This window comes from Sphaerodactylus townsendi, linkage group LG13 (genome assembly GCF_021028975.2).
Source record: "Sphaerodactylus townsendi isolate TG3544 linkage group LG13, MPM_Stown_v2.3, whole genome shotgun sequence".
Lineage (NCBI taxonomy): Eukaryota > Metazoa > Chordata > Lepidosauria > Squamata > Sphaerodactylidae > Sphaerodactylus > Sphaerodactylus townsendi.
Genome location: NC_059437.1, coordinates 44,010,349 through 44,034,783, shown reverse-complemented (window position 1 = coordinate 44,034,783; position 24,435 = coordinate 44,010,349). Strand labels below are relative to the sequence as shown.

At 42.3% G+C, this 24,435-nt stretch overlaps 1 protein-coding gene across 1 annotated transcript in view; it reads right to left on the bottom strand.

The window, feature by feature from the left end:
- HIC2 (HIC ZBTB transcriptional repressor 2) overlaps window positions 1–24,435 on the bottom strand; it is a 61,475-nt gene that overhangs the window by 20,898 nt on the left and 16,142 nt on the right. Inside the window, 1 exon segment of the mRNA XM_048514266.1 lies at window positions 13,265–13,313. The gene's annotated coding sequence lies outside the window, so the exon portion shown is untranslated.

Sequence of the window (24,435 nt, the reverse complement as noted above, 5' to 3'; positions counted from 1 at the left end):
TGTCTTGAAACAGCTTATGTGCTACCATCAGCTACCTAAGGATCCTTCTGTCATGCATACGCCCCCTCAAGTTGCTTTCCACTTCGGCATCGACTCTGTAGGTAAACACTATTCCAAGGCCATGTTTTAGACATGTTCTTAAGAATGCCTGCCATTTCTTGTGTAACAAGCTTTATCTCCAGTCAGAAAAATGACACGTTATATATAGTTCTCAGACTGCATTTCCCACCATTATTTTCTAACCGTCCCTGAACATGATCATCCTCAAGCTGATTTTTGCCTCCTATGACAAACTTACATGCACTCATATGTCTCCCCAACATGGGATCTAGCAGGACAGCAATTTTCAGTTGGGAAAAAGGTACAAGGGAAGGAGAAAGAGGAGAAACAGTCCTTTCCCCCCCATCTGTGATTTCCCTATTACAATTGTGGCCCTTAATCAGCAGTGGAGTATTTTCCCCCTTTCCATTAATACTGTAAGGAACACTAATCTTAAAACATCATGACACACATAGCGTTTTGGGTACCAAGCAACCTCTACAAGTTACACTTTTTCAACATGTCTAAGTGTACACTGTCTTGAGTATGTATGGGCTTCACACACAGACCTAGATCTGAAACTCCCTGATCCCCAAGAATGTTGTGGCTTATTATGGCCTAGTTTTCATTGAATGGTCACTGGTTAGATTTTCCCAGGAGGCCAAGGCACAGTCAAAGTGGAGCAGGTAATCCACAGTCTGCTCCCCTTGGAGTCAGGAACTAAACTGAGAAAACCAGGTGGTTCCACCTAACAGGAAGTGGAAAGTTTCATTTCCTGCCTCCCCGATGGGACAGTGGAAACCACCCCACAAGATGTCCTCCAGCCCAGGGGAGAACAAGGCCTTTGGGAGAAAGGAAAAAAGGAAATCCCATTTCTGAAATGAGAGAAAAATGCAAAGCAAAAGATAACCTTCACATGGCTCGAAGAAACCGCTTCTTGCTAGGCCATAAGTCTGGAACCTGCGATGGCATTTAAGGAGGCTCGAGACAAAAATGAAAAAAAAACCTAGGGGTGGAGGGGTGGGTGGTCGATTTTGCTGAATATTCATGAAATATTTAGACTGTGGACAGCATAAATTTTTACTGAAGGGCTCCTAGCAGTATTTTTCCGGAGCTCAGATGAGCAATGGTAACAAAGCACAAACCTGAACCAGTTAGCATCCAATTGGGAAGAACCATCCACCTGATCCCTTCCTCAAAAACTCATCACAAAATACTGACACTCTGCCCATCAGCCCCAATAGGCTGCCAACCCCCAGATGGGTAACAATCCGAGCAGGCACCTGTATGGCTAATGGTGTTATCATGCCAGTGTCTCTAATATTCAAAAAACACTTAAACGATTATAAATAAGCTTTTATAGTGAGTTAACATGTATACACAGGCTTAATACTGTGTGATAATTTACACAAAGGTACCTACACCAAATAGTTCCTCTACAAAAGATTCACAGAGGTCTACTAGCTATCTACAGACCAAACCCCCAGTCCAATGAAAGAAACCCAAAGCAAGGAAATCCCCAATAGATACATATACAGATCCCTTTCCTGCAAGGTGGCTCTTTAGTTGAGCTACTCTTCCCATTAGGAAGTTCCTTTTTGACATTCAATTCACTTATGATTTCTCCAATGGCTTTTAACGCTTGTCTTTGTGGCGGATCTGGATGCAAAATCTATGCTGTTCAGTTTTTTTGTGCAAGGTCTCAGTTATAAATTACACATAATGTCAATTTATTGACACCATGATAAAACTGAACTCGCATATACAGGAGCGCAAGGAAACAGAAAGCGGCAAAAAAGTTAAAAGAAACTCATGTTCAGTTTGCACAAGGGAGAAACAAATCACAATGGGTTTTTCTGGAATAAGAAATCATCCCGAACTATTAGAGGATTGGACTGAATCTACTCCGAAAGCTGTAAGAATCATCAAATGTTCAAAACTGTTTCTTTAGCTGTTGCCATATCCTAAGCAAATACACCCCCCTCACTTTTTCCTTTTCTCTCCAGCTTTCAAAACAGTTCAGAGTTGTATCAGTCACCCAAAACAACACTTAAAAATGGTACTGATGAGGGACACCTATTGGCTCAGTGTGCAGAAACTGTATTCTGGAGAAAGAACAAGACCTTCAGACTTGAGTGATTCAAATTAAGAGTCATAAAACCTGTACAGAATCAATGGATGGTGTTTTTATTGGACTGTTTGTGCAACAGTCATCTACTTGCCAAAACCAACACCAGTAATAAACTTTTAGTAGGTTGTAGTAGTTTAAAAGAAATCCTGTCTCCCTTTTTTCTCCTCCTGAGAGATTCTGGCGACAGATCAAGTGGATCGAGAATGCCCTGCAAGTTGAAAAACCAATGCATAAATATAGGTGCTGGAAAGAAAATGTTAGTGTACCAACTTCATGATTGAGAAATTATGCTTTAGGCAGTGAACTCCCTCCACTGGGAATTTAAATTTCCCCATCACTGCTCAATTAAAAAAAAAACAGATTTGAACAAGGATGTTAACAATAGGATACTTTTGAGGTTATTAATTCACAGGGTCACCATAAGTCAGAAATGACTTATATCTGGTGCAGAAGGTGCCATTTTGGAAGAGGCATTCCTCTTGTGTGTGAGTGGAGGAAGAATGCCTCTTCTTCAAGGAAGGGCCTGCCACCTGCACTTCTTAATAATGCCATATACTAGAAATGATCCATTTATGTAAAGTGTGTTGTGGAACTAGCAGCTCCCATTGATAAAAAAGGATTTAAGAACATAAGAACATAAGAACATAAGAACAAGCCAGCTGGATCAGACCAAAGTCCATCTAGTCCAGCTCTCTGCTACTCGCAGTGGCCCACCAGGTGCCTTTGGGAGCTCACATGTAGGATGTGAATGCAATGGCATGTAGGATGTGAACGCAATGTAGGATGTGAACGCAAATTGATTGAACACATGTAGGATGTGAACGCAAATTGATTGATCTGTGCTGTGAAAGTAACTACAAGATGCATCCCTACTGGAACCTACTGGAAAAAATTGAGGAATCCCCCCCAAAATTATGCCGTCATCTTCTTCAGTGTATGTGCGATACAAGCAAATTTATATATTTTTACCTGTACCTGCACAAAACCAACTACAATAAATGGGAGCTGCAGAATAGCATTGTGAAACAGGCCTTAAGAAAGAGATGCTAAGGTTAAAAATGGAAGAGGTATTTATTGATTCAATTCTCCTTGAGATGAAAAAAGAATTATGAACTTTTAGTGCCAGTTTTTTCCAAAAGTACTCTCTCTCTTACACACACACACAAAGTCAAAATCAGAATCTTTTAAATAAATCAAATGCCTTTTGAAGGGGAACATTTTCACTTTTTCAAGAAAGAAGGATGAAGATGTGTGAATGATTTCAAAATATGTTCTGAAAGAAAGACGCAAAGTTTAGCTGCTAATTAGTTTTGCTAAACCATCTGAAAAACACTAGAATTCTTTGGAACCAAAAACTTCCAAGAAGTGGACAGTGGAAGAGAATTTGACATTTTGTTGACCAAAAGACAAACCAACACTCTGCAACCAAACCAGGCCGATAAACAGGAAGAATTTCTGTTGTCAGTGCAAGGAATACTGGACCATTACGAAAAATGGAATGTAAAATTTCAGCTTGATACAATGGAAATGGCAAAATTCTGATAGAAGCTGTTAATGTGTGATATTCCATCTAGTTAAAGGAGAAGGAGTTAAAGGAAAAAGAGCCATACTTTACTGTAGGAGAGGAATTAAAAAAGAGAAAGAGGAAAAAAAGAGGCGAAAGAATATTTTCACATTATTTTACTGGAGCAGGAAAACAAGAGGCAGCCACAAAAATACAAACAAACAAAAAAACCCTGCCATAATTTCTTAGTTTCCACCTTACTCTAATCAAAACGTGCACTACTTCTGGGTCTTTGTCTATGAAACAAATTCTCTGAAAGAGACCTTAAGAAAACCTTGCGAAGGCTGTGCCCAGTCAGTGCCTTTTTTAAAAAAAAAGGTTATAATTACACCAAAATCATTAGAATATTCACAAAAGCCTCTCTTTGAATACAGCTCAGCATGTGGGAAGAGGGCATTAAGACTAAGTATTCCTTGGAGGTTTCCAATCATACACAGTGATATCAAAGCTTCTATACTACCACACTATGATCTGCAGTGTTTCCTGTAGGCCTCGCGCATCAGGAGTTCCATCTGAGACAATATGAGAACCACGGATTTGTGCATAGATGGATACCTCCTTGAAAAGCACTCAGCTGCAAAAGGATGGGAGCAGATTTGGACACAAGCCAAGTGGTGCGTCAACAAAAATAAGGAATGTGTTTAAAACGTTTGTAATCCACACAGTTTAAAAAACATGCATCCAAGCGGTTCATGGCACGCTTTAAACACACACACACAAATTAAACAGATAAAAGCACAATATAGCAGGCAACATAGTTTTCTATTAAAACAGCAGCAGATTAACAGAACAACCTCTTGGATCCTAAAAACAGAGCAGAGAATTTATATATTTGAAAATAGAAAGCATGCTTTCTACTACCAGACTCTTGAGATTCCTGGGTTTTATGAAGGATAGTCATGATTCCTGACTTTACGGCAGAACTGTGTTTTAAAAATGGCTCCCTCAACCATCAAAATATTAACATGGAAGTCAGTAATAGGTCCAAGTTAACTCTGTTCTTTGACTTTCAAGGCTCGCTGATGCATTATAAACTTCTAGAGGCTAAAATGAGACATTTTCAAATTGGAAGACATCAAGTGTTTTGGGCAGACTACTGAAAGGGCAAATGAACAAGTTCACTTATCAGAAAATGGCGCCTTCCACGCTCCTGCCAAAGGGATGCAAGTTCAGTCATCTGAACCAAAGGCCTAAAAATTAACTGGTCCTCAGTCCAGGCTTAAGGAATGCGTAAACAGCTTGCCCCGAGTTGCATCAGGATTCAGGCCTCAGCTAAGCAAGTAATATCAAATGTTTGATTCACAAATTCGAGCAGATGAACAGAGAACACCCTGTGAGGAAAACTGTCTGTGAGCGAAGCTGCTAGCTCGCCAATGCACAACGGAGAAGCATACACTGTCATGTACCCCCATCTTTTGGGTACCCCCATCTATAGGGTTGCCATATTCCAGGTAAGGCCTGGAGATCTGGAATTACTGACCATAGAGCTCCCGGTGAAAATGGTGGCTTTGGAGGGTGGACTCTATGGCATTACGCCCTCCTGAGCATCCCCTCCCCAAACCTCACTTTTGCCAGGTTCTACCCCAAATCTCCAGGAATTTTCCAAAGCTGGGCAAGGCAACCTTATTTGACGTTAAGACACATGAAGACAAGAACAAGGCCTTTTGGGTGGTGGCATCATCCTCAAAGTGGAATGTGCTTCATAGAAACAAACCACCACCATTGAAGCATAACATTTTAGCTTTGTGGCCCCATAACAGCCCTCCTGGGCAACTTTTAAAATGTTAAATATAAATCCAGCTTAAAAACATGATCGTAACCCCGAAACATGATCGTAACCCCGCCCTGAGCCCTCCGGGGGAGGGCGGTATATAAATATAATAAACAAACAAACAAACATTTAAGCAGTACACAGAAAACAGTGTTTTGGCAAGGGGTTTACAGCCCTTACCTGCAAATGGCATAATTAGTTACAGAATTTTTCCAGTTCTTTTACGGGGTTACGATCGTGTTTTTAAGCTGGCTTTATATTTAACATTTTAAAAGTTGCCCAGGAGGGCTGTTATGGGGCCACAAAGCTAAAAGAAATTAAAAACAAACATTTTGTCTGATGCATAGCGACTTCAAGGGGAGGTGTAAGTACAGCCTTGGGGTGGGCACCTGCACACTTTTTACAAAGGGGGGTCTTTTTTTGTTTTTAAGTGGCATATTCACCGCTGTTGCTGAGGCGACAGGCAGGTCAAACTGGTTTGCCCACTATGACAAAGCAGGGATGCAGCTGTGAATGGCACCGAGTTTCCATAAGGTATTCAGGGTTGACTTTTTAGGGCTGTTCAGTTCAGAGGACCTCGCCAACATCCATTTCGCTGCTTCTATCATCCCGATTAGTTATGCCATTTACAGGCTACAATTTCTTACTGAGAAAGTACCTCTTTGTGACAACAGTTCACCACTTGGGTGGGAGGAAGAAAAACAAACAGAAACTGCTGCTGAGCTCCATTACATTTGGGTGGGGTGCTCGAGGGGCAAATTTATAAGGATTTAAATGGGAGTATGCTGGGGTCGAGACAACAAAGAGGATTTAATGCACACGAGGAAGGTACATCAGGAGCCAATTCTATACAACTACTGTAGTTTTCCATTAAAAAAAATCCACATGTTTGCTCTTGCAAACCGAAGTGTCAAGACAGTAATTTTATCAAGAAAAACTTATGTGCTTTATTGAACAGTTGAAGCATCTCAACTATACCTCATAATTATTATCTAAGACCGTGTGTTGTTATTTATTAGGTGTTGGAACTTTTTACTGTTTTTATACATGTATTACTATTTTAATGGTTTTATGGATTGTATATTTTTATGCTGTTACCCGCCCTGAGCCCTGTGGGGAAATGGCAGGAGATAAATTTCCTTGTACACAGCAATGGCTATAGTACAGACTTCCATAGTACAGACTTCCATGTGCACATGGCCAATCAAATGTAAGAATCAGTCAGGCCAGGGACACAGAGAATCTCTAACTTGAAAAATAAATGCTATGAATATATCCACTGTCTCTAAAGAGAAATGTAAAGGACGGACAGGAGACACGGACACAATATACTGATAAATTTCGTTGTGCGTGCACAATGACAATAAAATGCTTATGCTTATAAAACGCTGCAAACCCCTCATAATAATCCAATCCAATCTTTACTTTTCCAAGGCATCGAGCAGCCTTAACCAACAGGTGTGCCTCTTTAAATACACTTGTGAGGCACATTTGTGTCCTGTAGACCCCCTTTTAAGGATTATGTTAGCACCACAGCGCACCAGCTGTAGCTCACCGCACAGGGGTATCTGGTAACTGCTCTCAAAAGGGAAGTTATTTTCCAAAGCATACAGCACCCTTTGGCCTATGGCTTTAGGATGCCTCACGAGAAGAACACATGTGCCCTCAGAATGCGCGACAATGTTCATGTCCAATCTCTCTCCCACAGACCTCTATCCTAGTCCGGATGAATCAGGGTTTTTTGCATGAATATCCACAGAAGGGGCTGAGGGGTCCCCACAAAACAGAAACACCTGGAAGAAAAGCCACAAGACAAAATATTGATAAGCGATGCTTGTGCTTAAAGGCAAAGGGAGATTTAAAAAAACCATAAAAACAGCAGCTGCAAATTCCCTGCTCATCTATTCCAAAGAAGGAAGATGAAGATTCGCTTGCTTATTAAGAATATTTCTACGTCACCACTTCAGAGGCCTGCTGGAGACGGTATAAATCCAAATCCAAAAGCAGCATAAAAAACTACCCATAAAACAGAAGCAAATGATTCAGAAGATAATAAAACTCCTCATTAAAGGCCTAGATAAAAAGATGTGTTTTAATTTGGTGCCTAAAAGGAACGAGAGTAGGAGCCAGGCAAGCCTCAATGGAGGAGGGTGTTCCAAAGGTGAGGGGCCACCATGGAAAATGCCCTGCTTCTAATCACCACCCACTGCACCACTGAAGGAAGGGGGACCAAGAGGAGGAAGAGGAAGAGGGGGAGTAGTAGTAGTTTGGATTTATACCCCATCTTTCTCTTAGCAGCAGTCATGGCCTCGTGAACTGTGGTGCTGCTTGCTGTCTTTTCTCTTGCTTCAGAGAAACTTGGCAAATCCAGATGATGAAGAAGAAGAGTTTGGATTTATACAGCACCTTTCTCTCCTATGAGGAGACTCAAGGGGACTTACAAGCTCCTTTCCCTTCCCCTCCCCACAATAGACACCTTGTGAGGTAGGTGGGGCTGAGAGAGTTCTGAGAGAACTGTGACTAGCCCAAGGTCACCCAGAAGAAATGTAGGAGTGCGGAAACACACCTGGTTCACCAGATAAGCCTCCGCCATTCAGGTGAAGGAGTGGGGAATCAAACCCTGTTCTCCAGATTAGAATCCACCGGCTCTTAACCACTACACTATGCTGGCTCTCAAGCTATGAGAGGCAGACTGCAATTTTAAGGTTTTTGTTGGTGCCCCATTTGAGCAAATATTGCTGTGGTAGATAACCTAAAAAATGCCCTGCATGAGAGAGAAGGTCCAGCAACTCACACCATATTTTATCTATATTTTAATTTGGCCTGACTCGCAGTCTCCTCGGAAACCACCATGAAGCGTGATGTGAAAAAGAAATGTTTAGAGCAGCCCAGGGGAATTTTTGAAAGGGAGGCACTTTGACACGGTGCCGAGCCAAGAAGGTATTTGATGGACATAAAGGAATGTTCAAAGTGCTGTCTGCTGGAAGATTTCATTTGGCCTTGCACTCATGTTCAGGTGCAGGGGTTCAAAGCAGAGGGAAAGGGAGACGGAGTAAAAGAAAAGTGACAGGGAATGTTAACCTGCACATTTTTATACTGGGTGTAGAATGTTTGAACAGTAGCAGAGTTTAATTGGATTGCAAACTGTTTGGCCTCAGCAGAGGGATCAAGCTGCATCTCTCCCTAGACACAAAGAAGACAAAAAATATCTACAGCAAAATTGAGAGTTCTCGGTCCAGGAGCATCTGCTGGATAAATTACAAGTTCATTAAAACACTAGCACTCTGTTTAAAGACATGCTGATTGTCCTTCATCAAAATTGAGGCTCTTAATGTTTCTGAGGACCATGTCCTCCTTCAATCAATTTTCAAGACCTTGTCGCTAGAATGACATGCAGACAAACCTCAACAAGTGGAGTGTTTTTCTGAAGTCCTCCCTTATCCTTTGTTTATGACAACAGGCAAGGAAAGACATTTCTAATTGGTAAGGAATAACAACACCTCAAACTTAGACAAACAGAGCAACAAAGACCACTGTGAGAAATACAATATTTGGTCTGATCCAGCAGGGCTCCTGTATGAAGCCATTCTTGTGACGGTGAACGGAGTACCCAAGTCAAGCGTGGCGTAGTGGTTAAGAGCAGGTGGATTCTAATCTGGAGAACTGGGTTTGGTTCCCCACTCCTCCACTTGAGTGTTAAAGACTTATCTGGTGAACCAGATGTGTTTCCACACTTCTACATTCCTGCAGGGTGACCTTGGGCTAGTCACAGTTCTCTCAGAACTCTCTCAGTCCCACCTACCTCACAAGATATCTGTTGTGGGGAGAGGGAGGGAAAGGAGTTTCTAAGCCACCTTGAGTCTCCTTACAGGACAGAAAGGTGCTGTATAAATCCAAACTCTTCTTCTTCATCATCTGGATTTGCCAAGTTTCTCTGAAGCAAGAGAAAAGACGGCAAGCAGCACCACAGTTCACGAGGCCATGACTGCTGCTAAGAGAAATGTAGTACACATCCACAATACCCTTCAATAAGTTCACTAACCATGGCTTCTCTCAGAGAACCCAAGGAACTGTACTTTCGAGGGCATTAAGAATTCTTCAGTGTCTACATTTTATCTAAGTGAATGGTCACGGTTTCTTTGCCAGTTAAGCTGGTTGCTTACCTAAATAAATACATAAATGCTGCTTACCTAAATATTAAGATACTTGCATGTATGTTTCCAAGAGGGTCACACTATTTCATTATGCCGTGTACGTGCGGGCATGCACACATAACTGAACACAACTAAATGCCGTACACAAATATATCCAGTGCAAAATGAAGAGGCTTCAGTGTTATGTTCTAGGTTACTAAAGCACAAGGATTGTTTTTAAATATACAGGAGGAGAACATGCAGCCATGCATCACTCTGAGCGCATTTTGGAACGGAACAATCTGTAGATGGTGGTTATCACATGCTCTTGGTAAATGTAAAAGATCAGCCTCAAGGATTCTATGCATTAGCCATTCCTTTGCTTTAACCTGTCTTTTTTTCCTTTTTTTGTTGGACCCTGAAGGTTTTTCTGTTTCTAGGACAGAACAAAACTTGGTAATGTGGCGGCTGGGAGGGAGTAGCTCAGGATATTTTTCATTATTCAGGTCAACTCTGCTTTTTTTTTTTTTAATTGATATTAGACATTCCTTCCTTTCCCTCCTTCCTAGGCAAAAAACGGGGTCAAATCCTGGTACCACACACAGCCACGCCATTGGTCTAGAGGTTCAAAATCCATATGATCTTTCTACATTACAAAAGCATTTACAGTTAGCAAGGGAACACTCTTAAATTGAGTGAGTTAACATGGGACCAGTGGTTCAGGTGGTGAGCACAGATGTAGCGTGAATAATACTTAGTGTCCATTGCCCTGGGAATCTTTTTGGGGGAGAGTTTATACAATCTTTTCTTGGGCTTCTTCCCTGTACATTTCCTACTCAAAACTATGCACTACATCTTTCTGTCCAAGAGACACATTTCATATTTTCCCATAACCTTTTCCCGACCTTCTTGGCTGGCCTACGAAAATGTAGGATGGGACAGTTGTTCTTTCTTTCTCTTGATTGCCGTTACTCACACAGAATGGGGAAAAAAATCTGTATCTCTCCCAATGTGTGCATTGGATCCGTAAATCATAGTAAAGGGTCAGCCAGAAGGCAGTGAAGACAGATGATTGTAGGATGGGACAATCCAGCTTCTGCTTGGGGTTATCTTTTCCTTCTCCTATGCTCGGATATTGCAAGACTTGATGAGGAGTTGGCCCTGTTGGCTAAAGGAAGTTGCTGTTTGTCAAAAGTTGGATGCTCAATTCTCCTTCTCAGCTCTTAAGTATTCCTTCAAGCTTTTTAGGACTGCCTTTTCCAAGGCTATAGTTTTTTGGACTGTCAGTAAATGGGGCAATCCCAGACAGCCCCAGCCTAGCTTGCTCTCTTCAGACCTCAGAAGTTAAGCAGAGTCGGCTCTGGATGGGGTTTGGATAGGAGACCTCCCAAGGAAGATCAGTCATGGTGTAGAGGCAGGAAATGGCAAATCACCCAGTGGTGGGATCCAAAAATTTTAGTAACAAGCTCCCATGGTGGTGGGATTCAAACTGTGGCGTAGCGCCAGTGGGGATGAGCGGGGCACAATGGGGGCGTGGCCGGGCATTCCAGGGGCGGGGCATTCCTGGACGGGGCTGTGGCAAGGACGCAGCCGCTGCACCGGTCCTTGGGCGGGAAACGAATGCACACAGGCGCAGGCTGCCACGCACGCCGGTGCATCTCCTGCTAGACTGCTTCAAGTTCTGCACGCTACTGCTGAGAGGAGGGGCGTAAATAAGGCAAAAATCATGTGGCAAAATCACCCATTAGTAACCCCCTCTCGGCACACACAAATAATTAGTAACCTACTCTCGGGAACCTGTGAGAACCTGCTGGATCCCACCTCTGAAATCACCTCTGAATGACTCTTGCCTTGAAAATCCTGCAGGGTAGTCATCAGTGGGCCACGAACTGAGGACATTTTTCACCACTACATTTTCTGGGCTCCCAAACATAAAATAGGATGGATAAATAAAATACTTCAGTTAAGAGGGTTCAATATACAATGTCTATATATTAAAAATAAAGTATCCAAGGCAACTTTTCTGTGGCGTTCAGGAGAAGATTGTGTTATTGACCATGAAAAAAAATCCATCCTCTCCTTGCAGTACATAGGGAGAGGTTAAGATTGGGTTGGGTATTTTTTCTTTTTTTGGACAAGCAAGCTTTTAAACAAACATTGGTTCAGTAGAAGTGAACAAACTTAGCATGCTGATGGATTCAAATATTCAGTTAAAGGAGCCCGCACTGAGAAGATCTTTTTCTCCCTAAGATCTTGGAAAGTGGTTGCCAGTCAGACAACACTGAACATGAGCTGAACCACTGGCCGGCCTTTATATCATATGGTTATATCCTGTTGGATTTTCATGTCCTGATGAGTTTTCATAAGGTTAGCTTCTGTTTTCCTTACAGGCTAAATGCAAATCTTGGAATAAATCCATATTAAAATGCAAATCTTGCAATAAATCCATATTAAAAAGAGAGAGAGCAATAGGTTTGTTTGTGACCATCTTTTTGAGAAGAATGTTTACTTTTTTCCCAAATTAAAAATTATGCCAAACTGTTTGCAGGCACTCAGCGGTCTGCTGCCAACACCATCTATCAGCAGCATGATGCTCTAGAAACAGCTATGGAACTTATATTTGTCTGCAAGGTCATACATAACTATCACATGGGTGGGGAAAGATAAAATGAAGGACAGCTCTTTCTTATATACTGACTTGCACAGCAACCGAATGAAGAGTGACTTCATTGAAATGACTGGGCTTAGACTGGAATAACTCTCTTTAGCATCGCACTGTTTGTAGCTGGTCTAAAGGGACCAGCTACTCTTCTATTCTGCTCTTCTAAATCTACCATTGGATAACTGATAGCCATTTGTAGACACACCCTGTGGAGAGCAAGAATGCCTGTTCAAGTAGATATCTAAAACATACCACCTGGGGCTGCCTCAAACATGGAATCAGGATCAGACCCCAAAATTTCACACTCAGGTTTCTAATGCAGCCAAGAACCATCCTCTGATTCACCCATAAATATCCAAAGTCTTTGCCCCCCAAAACTCACCAAACCTTTTGATAATCAGCTGCCCAGCCTGGAAAGGTCTGAATATTGCTTATTTAATGATGGGGCCAAGGACCTGCTCTTATGGGCTACATTTTGAACATACATTACCACAAGCAGTGCTTTTGCCCAGATGCAACCATATTTAACTTTATTCTCAGAAAGCTTTGAAGGTTAACAACATTACAAACTGTTTCCTTAGACCAATTTCACACATTCTCATTACATCAAAAGACAGCCTACCAATAAAAGAACAACCTGTGTAAGAGTCACCAAGTTGTGATTGGGCTTAGCAACCCCTAGTGTTGTTGACAGTCAACTAACGCCTCCTGTTTCCTTTCTCTGCAGATGCAAAAATGAAAGTAGCTTTTCCATAGACTGCCTGATAAGGAGGTTTTACAGTGGAGGAACAGGCAGACAGGATGCATTTGGAGCAACAGAACTACTCTGTTTAGCTTGGTCATAACAAGATGAGGTATCTATTGCGTACGAGAAGGTGAATGATGTGAATAAGGCCATTTTGGGTATGCGGTGCACAAAACTCAGTCTTAAAAGCTATTCAAAACAATTTAAAATGTTTCTTACCTCAGATACCAACAGGGGGAGTTCGCCCTGGGGCAACATGCAATATTACCTGCGGCAAAGAGAAAAACGCAATATTTAACTCATGAGTAAACATCATGAATCTCTAAATCTTATTCCCCTGCAAAGTGTCAAGAATATAACAATATACCTGTTTTTGAGATGCAGGAAATGGGACACTGTAAGGGATACCCACTAATTACGGCCCACTCCTCACTAACCTCCTCAATATTCACAGTAATACCCCCACCCCCGGCTTTTTGACATGGGATCTGGCTGGCAGTGGCTTTTGTTTAATTAGTCAGCCTAGGGAAGGAGGCCAAAGAACAGATGTCATCGCCATTTAAACACAGTTCCAGCTTAACAGGTTTGCAGCACGGCTCCCGCTGGGTAGAGATGCACCGGTTAGGTTTGGAAGGTATCTATTTCTGAATGCTTTTGGACTCAACCCAATGTAAATCTAAGCCCAGATTTTAAAAGCCTTGGCAAACAGACGTTTTTGCAAAGGAAGCATGTTGAAACTCCATTCTGCTAACATACCTTGAGCCCCCACATACAGAAAAGAAAAAAAAGGAAAAAGAAAAGATCGAGACAGTGAAATAAGAGCAGTTGCTTCAGATGCAATTCCTACTTCCCTACCACCTCAAAAATAACAGATTCCCAAAGAGAGTTACAATTTTCCCTTGAAATCCAGGCTTAATTTGTTCCCATCCACTGCCTTTATCATCCAATGTCACCAAGGCCAAGTTTGTGTAGCCGGGATTGCTCACACGCAAACCTCAGTAGCCCCCAATCTTCCTTTCTCTCCCCACTTCCAAATTTTAGATTGTATGCTCTTCCCAGGCAGGGGTCTTTTGCTGAGAAAATTTAACACACCAGAGGCCTGAAATTAACGCACTCAATTGAGTTAGACCAGAGAGCTACACACTATCAGAGAAGTGTGGGGTTCTACGGCTCTGACACCAGCAAATGGCAGCTCTGAAACTTGCACCTCAGTTCCCTATTTGTAGAACTAGAATTAAAATGTTATGGATCCAGTTGCAATTATATACAGGAGCACGGGGTGTTGGTTTCTTCTGAGGTCACCTCCTCTCACCTCTGAGGTAAAGAGGACTTCCCCCACTATTGGAGAGGAAAGACACTATTTGGGGGAGGGGGTTACACCACACACACACACTCGTGATCTTAACAGCCCTGCCAACAACCCTTTGGAACCCACCCAAAAATGGATGCAAAGGAACTTTAACTTCAAATGAAGGATGGAAGAAGCAATAACTGCTATCAACAAAAGCTTTGCCCTAACTTCTAAAACTACAAACAGACCAGAATATTACTCTTAGAACTGTAACACAATCACAATTCAGCACATTTTTAGAATTCTGAGTCATTTTCCCCCATCCTAAAATCCAACTGTGAGACACGCCTGGGATGAAATGGCGTTATATTTTCAAAACACTACATATCCTTCTGTCTCAAGTTCAAGCAATCATTAGGCGTCCGCTTGCCAGATTCAACACTGTTACACTTTTCATTCACACCAGAAAGGAAACACCTAATTCTAACAGGATCTGCACTTGAGAGAGAAAGAAAGAAAGAAAGAAAGAAAGAAAGAAAGAAAGAAAGAAAGAAAGAAAGAAAGAAAGAAAGAAAGAGAGAAAGAAAGAAAGAAAGAAAGAGAGAGAATGGTTTTTGGCAGTGACAGATTAAGAAAATTCGACCCACAGCTTCCACACCAATCTTTTTTCAGCTCTAATTACTCCCAATTTACAACAAACTACCATTTCAAGGTTCCAGCTACTATAGAAGCATAAGGTAGACAGTATCAGTAAAGTTCATTAATTAACAGGAGACACTAGGAATCAATAGGGGGGTGGGTTGTCTACCTTCAATGTATATACCCTCCCTCAGGTTTGTGTTGAACGCTGCTCCCCCATCTTGCTGTGCCCCTCTTATCAGTACATTGAGGGATAATAACTGATCTATCAGCTGAGAACATGACTAAAGTGTTATACTCACCACATTTTAAGAAAAGCAGATATGAATCTATACACTTTAGCTACAGCGTTTAATAAAATTGAACCTACAGAAAAGTGTTCAAACACCCCAAAAATCTATACCACCACTATGAAAGCAATGCATGAAAGAGGGGAGAGAAAGATTCACATAATGCATGTTCAGATGTCTACCTCATACCTGAAAGATGCTCCATTGGCTCACCTACCTCAGCACTGTCTACTCTGATGTCTGCTCTACAGTCTCAAGTCTAGAAATCAACATCTGCTACCCAAGATCCTCCATTTCAAAATGTCAAGGACTGAACATGGAACCATGAATGTACAACGCATGCGGTCTACCACGTGGCCACAGCCCCTGGCACAAGGAAGTTTTGTTACCGTCAACCATTTCACAACAGGTCTGCCCTGATCAACAAAGACCATTCTCTAGACTGCTGAAATCAGACCAAAGGAAATTAGCAGCCTGGAGTCAAGTGGTCACTGTTTTGGTATTTATAGCAGAGACGCCAGCTTGTACAAACACAACTGTTTTCATGCTCACGCTAAAAGCAAAGTAATGGGCTTCCTACTGGAGGTCTGACTCTTGGTTCGTCTACCTGTAGGCTAAGTTATCTGGACTCACAGCTGCACTCAAGCCCAGAAAGCCCACACACAGGTCGGGGATTTTCCATTGGTATGCCATCTGCCATGGCCAGCATCAGAGGTGAACATGGAGGTCTACCTGGATAACAGAACAGGGAAAGGGTTATTTTTCCCTACCCTTAAAAGCCCACATTCAAGATAGATTATGCAGAGAGGGATGTCTTGGATCTGTCCACCTGATTACAAGCAGAAAACAAGACCTAAATGCAACTTCTCAAGCGCGCAACTACAAGGCACCAATTAACTGGTAGTCCTTTGTTCCACATCTTCTCAAACTGACAGTCACTTCATAGAAAAGTCATGGAGAACTCATCTATTTACTTAATTTTAGCTATTCGAGTTGCTCTACCAAAGGTATTCCAAGGCAGTTTACCAATTAACCAAATATTGGGGTTTTTTTTAAATAAAAAAGGCCAAAATGACCACATGGCAAAGATCAACTTTTTAAAAGACTGAAACCATGAAACTTAGGCTCATTCCGCACATGCAGAATAATGCACTTTCAAACTGCTTTCAGTGCTCTTTGAAGCTGTGCGGAATAGCAAAATCCACTTGCAAACAATTGTGAAAGTGGTTTGAAAACGCTTTATTTTGCATGTGCAGAATGGGCCTATTATGTCTCCTTCAACCTGTCTTTTTTCATTCCTGACATTTCAGAAATTTTCTCCCCCCCCCCCCCCCCCATTTTTCAAACACACCAGGATGCCCACATCCCTACTGGGCCCTGGTGCTGTTCTGGTTGAGACACTCCTTCCTCCAGCTTCCAAATGCCATCTGGGACTGGGGGTCATCATCAGGAGGAGTCGAAGAAACCACTCACCCCTCCACCAGACCTGCATGCAACTCAGCTAAGAATGCCCAACCTGTGGAATGTTTACCACTAAAGTCTGTCATTTGTACTAGATCTTTTTTCTACCTTGGCCCAAAGAGCAGGATTAATTACAGTTTTAAAGGCCTAAGAGCAAAACTCAGAAGCTAAGCACAGTTGGCCAGCCAGATGGGAGACCACCAAGGAGCACCCTGGCTTCTATGCAGTGGCGTAGGAGGTTAAGAGCTCGTGTATCTAATCTGGAGAAACCGGGTTTGATTCCCAGCTCTGCCGCCTGAGCTGTGGAGGCTTATCTGGGGAATTCAGATTAGCCTGTACACTCCCACACATGCCAGCCGGGTGACCTTGGGCTAGTCACAGCTTCTCGGAGCTCTCTCAGCCCCACCTACCTCACGGGGTGTTTGTTGTGAGGGGGGAAGGGCAAGGAGATTGTAAGCCCCTTTGAGTCTCCTGCAGGAGAGAAAGGGGGGATATAAATCCAAACTCTTCTTCTTCTTCTTTCTTGCCTAGAAAACCCTAAAGGGTGGCCATCAGTTTGCTGCTACAATGGCACTTTATACACACAAAAGTAATTGGGGTATTTTATTGGGGAAGGGGGGAATACGTGGGGGAGAGAGAACATGGCCCAGAACAGGAACAGAATTTGTTTTATTTCAATTCAAAGACCTTTATTAGGCATAAAAACCATTATGTGCCAAAAATTTCCAATTTACAGTAGGAGGAACACTATTGCACATCTTGTAAAACCCGCATTAAAAATATGACTACAGCTTCAGACATTTCAATATTAGGATTGTTCAAAAGCTTAGACATTTTTGTTTTATCTGAAAGAATCATGAATCCTGTCAGTGGTAAACAGTCAAATCAGTTCTGATGTTGTTGTATTTTGGGCAATAGAGCAAGACATGAAAAAGTGAATCAACTATATAAGGGCAAAAGTTTTATTTTGTACTACAGTCCCATTACATAACTTTTTGGTACTCAGATTGTGTCCTCTTAGAATAAATGCATCCACTCAAAATATTCCTTAGCCTAAAATAACTGTCCCAATATGCAATTATTATTCTCCAGGTATTACTGTTTTTAATTTCACAGTCTGAATTACTTGTGAATCACTGCTATCCAGAATATGCTCTTCAGAATGCAATGCTCCACGGACTTCCAACTTTGGGCTGTATTTTTGTTGTAAGATTGTACACCTTCTCAAAATTGGGATTTGCCAACAGGTGAACAAGAACACAGCAGCACATGATGGGTGTGGACCCATTGACACATCTGTGTAACAGATGATTTGCTCTTTTGCACAACTGTGTGTGCTGAGCTCTGATTGAGGCAAGGGAGACCACAGAGAGCCACGCTCTGCCCACAACAAATAAGAAAAGTCTGAACATGCCAATGCATAATGTCAGAGCAGATCCTTTTAACTGTTTCCCGTTTTGAAACCTCAAACCTGCTTTTCCTTCAAATGTCACTTATGCTTACAATCTTCAGAAACAAGCAGAATTTTTCATTTTTTTAAAATTAAAAAATCAACGTGGAATGGTGGTGAAAGAAGAGAGATTTCCTTTCACTGTGCTGAAAGATGTTCAGAACTACTTAAGAAAAACACCAGCCCTTTGCAGTTCTGTCAGGATCAAGTCATTTGAGATGTAAGCTCTTATTAAGAGTATCTTTTCAGCTCTTGTACAGACCAGACCAGTTTGGAATGCCCTGAGTTGTGCAAAAAAATGATTTATTCTCCTTTGCTGTGCACGTTGCAGGTAGAAAATAGTGCATCTTTTTCTCCCTGTGTCAAAACAAACAAGATGTTGGAAGACCTAATGAAGTCATCGCGATCTTTTAAAATGCCAATCAGGAACACAACAAAGAGTTTGGATGCTTTCATTCTCTTGCCTGTCCCATGTTGTCTGGCAAACCAAAACCATCCTGCCTTTATTATTAATCTTCCAAAGGAGGAAAAGATGGGCAAAACAGTCTGCCTTTCATTTTCCTTTTAAGAGGTAGTAATGGGGAAGTGATTGGTTTCAAATCAGCAACTGTCCAAAAGAGGAACTCGGGTTAAAAAGCCTTATATGGCTGTATAGCTCTAAACCAAACTAGCATTTAAAAAATGCTGGAAGAACCCAAACAAATATCTAACGAAGTAGGCAAATGAGAGCTCAGACGAGGGGAGCCCCTCGGGGATAGGGCGGTATAAAAATCTAAATAATAATAATAATAATAATAATAATAATAAACGTATTAAGTTTCCAAAGTGTCTTCAGGGAAAGGGCCGTGGTTCAGTGGTAGACCATCCACTTGGCCCATAGGTGGGCCCAAATTCAATCCCAGGTGTCTGCAGTTAAATGGATCAGGAAGTAGGTGACACAAAAGACCAAGAATTGCTACCTGAGTAGACAATACTGACCTTGATAGACCACCTGATCGGGGCGTACTGCCCAGGGGGACATATGGGGTCAAATGTCTCTGGGCTGTGGACATTTAGTCAAATGGGTGGTGGAAAATCGCCCCCACACCCCTCCTCCTTCCCACTGGGTCCATACACTGACGTCAAGACCTGGTGCAAAAAAATGTTGTTTGGTCATGGTGGGGGGAGAGTGGCCGCCCATGGGGGGGGGGGGGCTCAGATTTTGCACTGGGCTACATTTTCAGTATAAAGCAATTTCATGTGAATGTCCAGGATGTCATAAGACCTTCATTTGAGCTGTCACAGACTAACAAACATACTTACCCTCCTTCCCACACCAAGAGTCTCCCCCAGTCTCTTTTCTGTTTTGACAATCAGTGGTCAGCACTACCCCCTTAGTTGCTGGTGCAACAGGAGGCAGCTCTGATACACCGCTTGTTTGGGGAGGGCGAGAAAAACCAAAACCCCACCCTTGCAGACAAGACGCACACTCAGTCCAAGAAGTGCCAGTCTCTAAGATGTTAAGCTGTTTTTACTGCACTGTTAAAAAAAATGAATTTACTACCAAATAATTTAGCACCCCAAGTGCTGATGCAGGGTAGTTTGGGGAATTTTTTTTTCACAGCGGGACAAAGCTCCATTTCTCCCTGTCTTCAATCCTGAATGAATCATGCCTGGAAGGGGAAAGTCGGACGGTGTAATTTTTGTAAGTGGGTCTCAAAAGGTAGAGTAAATTTAGAAGTGGGCCTCACTTGAAAGAGGTTGAGAATTGCTGCTTTAACGGAAAAATGTGCAACCTTACAGATCTGTGCAGACCACTGGGAATCTTATTAGATTTTATGAAGACGCTAATTTAGATTTTTTAAAAACCCTGTTTGCAACATGGATTCTTCCTGCAGAGAGTATTATTGTAGTTGTCTTCGTTTCTGGGCAAACTAATTACACTGGGTATTGCTGCAGTTAAAACTGACACCCGTTTTGATCTCAACAGCATACAAATGGCTTTTAAAATACAGTAAATTAAAGTAGGAAAACCAGAAAAGGGTGGGGGGGAAGCCTCAACAACAAACAAAATCAAATCTCAAAATAGCTGACAAAATGATTACACCCATCACAGACACACAAAATTCCTGTTTTAGAATTATACAGAAAAACTGGATTTCCTTTTTATCATTCATGAATTGAAAATAAGAGATTTCTCACATGGTAGTGGTAGAAAGTGCAGTCAAGTCAAGCTACCTGGTCAAATGTTTCTATCTTTATTAGGCACTATCAGCTGCATACCATTAGTTCAGCAGATGCAGCCTTGGGCAGAAAGGGGCTACAACATGTTTTGGATACATCATCGATTGCAGGGGGGGGGGGTGTGTCCCAACAAGATGTCCTCTGGCCCCACCATCAGGAGAACAGACCATTGGATACTCACTGTGAAGGGTCCTTCTCCTATGGGGACAGCAAGACATCTTGACCCACCCATCCACCTATCCACCTATCCACCTATCCACCTATCCACCTATCCATCCATCCATCCATCCATCCATCCATCCATCCATCCATCCATCCATCCATCCATCCATCCATCCATCCATCCATCCATCCATCCATCCATCCATCCATCCATCCATCCATCCATCCATCCGAGATCACCATGTTCACTTTACCTCAGTGGTGGCGAACCTATGGCACGGGTGCCAGAGGTGGCACTCAGAGCCCTCTCTGTGGGCCCACGCAAACAGAGTGCCCCCCACCCACACATCTAGGCTGTCCTGGGCCACTGGGCTCAATTATTAGCATTAAACTTCAGACCTAGTTTTGGGAAAGCAGTGTAGGTAACCCTGTTAAGTGCTGTTAAACCACACTGATTTTCATGTGAAGAACTAAAGTGTGATTCTTCACCTGGTAGTAAGCTTGGTTGCTGGCAATGAGGCTTGCTTCTAAGTAAACCCTCCTAGGGTCATGATACACCCGTTGGAAGAGTTGCACGGTTGCTTCAAAGCAAAGCCACCAACTACCACCAAGCTTACTCCTGAGTAACGCACGCCTCGGAGCCAACCGTTTTTTCTAAACTAAAACCTCAGTATTCACGTTAAATTGCCGTGTTGGCACTTTGCGATAAATAAGTGGGTTTTGGGTTGCCATTTGGACACTCGGTCTCAAAAAGGTTCGCCATCACTGCTATACCTTGATTGTTTTCGCTTCCTGTTCCATTTTTTCAGGCTGTTCCTTGATTAACAAGTAAATGTTCCAAGTTAGTAGCTTTGTAAGCCATTTGTTCAACTATGTCAGTTAGATCAAGATACAGCACACGTTTAAGAGTTGTACTGCTACCAGAAAGAGCCAAGTGAGGAAGGACAACTCCCATACAAGGAAGACAGAAAGTGAAAGTTAATCTGTTCCTGCCTCCCTAAAGGAAGGGGTGGGAATCACCCAACAAGATGTCCTCCTGTCCCCATAGGAAAAGGACCCTTAATGGTGAGTATCCAATGCTCTGTCCCATACAAGAAGGACCCTTCACGGTGAGTATTCAATGATCTGTTTTCCACATCAATGCCTTACCATTACATAGAACTGACCACTACCAAAGTTAATACATATGACGCTGATATGTTAAAGGTACAAGGGGTGTGTTGGAGGAGTGGGGCTTAAAAGAAAGAAATCAGTCCTACATCTCACTAGAACACTGGGTTCAGATCCTGTATTATGAAGAAAAATAAATGCCCAATACCTAACAACAATGCCTTTATCAACCATTAGTTGCTGTTAAGTGTGATGTGACAATTTTTAAAAAAAAATTGGGAAGAGACTCGAGCACAGTCCTTGATTTAAGGGGAGGGTGTCTCAATCTCCTTCCATTTGTAGCTTGATGCTCAGCCTGCGGGAAATACATTTTACAAAAATACAAAACAAGGGAACAAGTTACAGCGGAAGCAAACGGACTCCTTCCTCACAAAAATTATATTCAGATCAAGAACTTAAAATGGGTGGTGACGGGGAGTTTCCAGGACCGGTGACCATGGAGGATATAGTATAAACTGGGTGAGCATAAGTTAACTGTTTTTTTCTGGCTCCCAACCAGCAAGCTGGGATGCATTCTGGGATGCAGGCCAAAACATTAAGTTATTATATTCAAAAGACCATCTGAATCCCCCGGCCCCAGCTCAAGAGAGGCTGGCTTGCGGCTCTCATTTATGCCATATATCAATTGCATATCAAACCACATTCTGAATAATAAAAGCTTAATAGTTCAGGACTCCCATATGGTCTATTGTTAAATTATTTCCAAACACCAGCCACTATTCCGCTACGTTTCTGCAGATTCCTGTGAGCAATCGGAACAGTGTGGGGGTTTCTTTTGTTTTTTTACTTATTAAAAAAACCTAGGGAAACATGCATCGGGAAGTCTAAGAAAGGCTTAAAAGTCTAAGAAGGGGGCCAGGAGCAGGAGAAATAGAGGGTTCGCTTTTTTATTATTTCCACTGTCACATGCAAAACATTTCCTGCAAGCAGCAGCCGCCGCCAGCACAGAGCTCTGCTTTACTGATCAGGAGCGCAGAGGCAACTTGCAGAAGCCGTAAAGCGACCTAACAAAAGAAGACCACACAGGATCTCCTGGCTCAAAAAAGAGCTCAGATCAATTATATTGCTCTCAAAAAAGCTCCATGAATTCAAACCAAGAGTTTGGGGAAGCCACACCATATACATTTCTCCCCCCTACGCCCAAATTAGGGAGAGGGGTAAACGCCCTTTGCAAAACATCAGACTTCGAAAAGCCAAATGGTACAGCACCACATTTATTGGCAGAAGGTCAAATGCAACGAGCACTTGGATATGCAAGATGGCTCACCAGCACAGAGATGGCTCTGAAGAAAGAACCGCTTTAGCATTACGCTGCCACTTACGCCTCCACAACCCCTGTTACAGTTTCATCCTGCTCTTCCATCCAAGGAGTTTTGAGCAGCATATGTAACTCTTACCTTCCTCATTTGACCCTCAGCACAACTACCCTGTGAGGTAGGTTGGGCTGAGAGTGACTGGCTTAAAGTTACTCTTCTGATACCATGAGAGAATGGGGATCTGAGCCTGGTTTTCCCAGATCTTAGTCTCTCAAACATGGAAAGCAACATATTTCTAAATACATTTATTTGAAAGTCATTTCCATCCATTATTGTGGGACTTTAGGGAAAAAGCAGGTAAAGATTTATATGTTTTAGTGCTTCGAGGGTGGGGGTTAAACTGGAGTTGTTCTCAGCTAGTTTTTTCCTAAAGCTCCAGGGAATCAATCTAACTATTTAAAAAGGGCTGTTCAAGACGCCTGATTCCATTACAGGTCTTTTCCCCAAGTTATTTACAACGAATCTTGCTAGTAAATGCTACATTTTTTCTTTTAATTCTGCATGTTTTTTCCTCCATTTGGTTCCTGAAATGTTTTCCTTTCATTTTTCTTCCGTTGTTCTCCCAAGCATTTTTATCACAGTGTTTTTTTCTATCCATTTCCAAGCCAGTTTCCCTTGAGCATGTGATCATGTTGACACGGTCTTCGTTTCTTTGCCCCACCAAACATCTGGTCCTTATCCATGTCCCTGGGTAATTATCCAACCACCCCTTCATCCAATTTGCCCTTCCCCTCGTCCTCCATTTTTGAAAAGAATATTAAAAATCCCTTTCTCTTTGTCATATTGAACCAGTGATGTAACACTGGCGCAAATATAAGAGGCAGGGGCGATGATCAGCTTTGTCAATAGGGACAGATACACAGAAGCAGAGGTGATTAGATAAGGTTTGTCAATTTCACACACAGCTTGCCACCTTCAAGCAGATACAAACAAGTAGGGGCAATTGGATCAGCTTTGTCAATTTCATATCAAGCTAGTGATGTAACTTTAAGGTGAAGAGGCACTGTGTACCCAGTTAGAAGCGAGTGAAATTGACAAGGGACTGCAGCAGTTACTATTGTGTGCTACTGCAGTTCTAATTTGGCTGAAAAATGTGTTTTGGGGGTAGGCGGTGGGCTATGGGTTTCTGTTCCTTCAGGTAATAATACCTGCTCCAGTATTATTATTAATGGCTGGCTTCCATTTTGTGTGGGTAGTTCCGCCAGGCCTTCTCTGCCGGGCCAGTCGGACATCCCTTTTCCTAAAATCATTTCTGGCCCTCATCTGGATGCCCTCATCTGCACATCCATTTTCAAGCCCCCGGGTAGTTTTTTCTTGCCATCTTTTGTAATCTGTTTTTAAAGTTTATAATGTTTAAATGTATTTTTGTATTATTTCTTCTATAATAT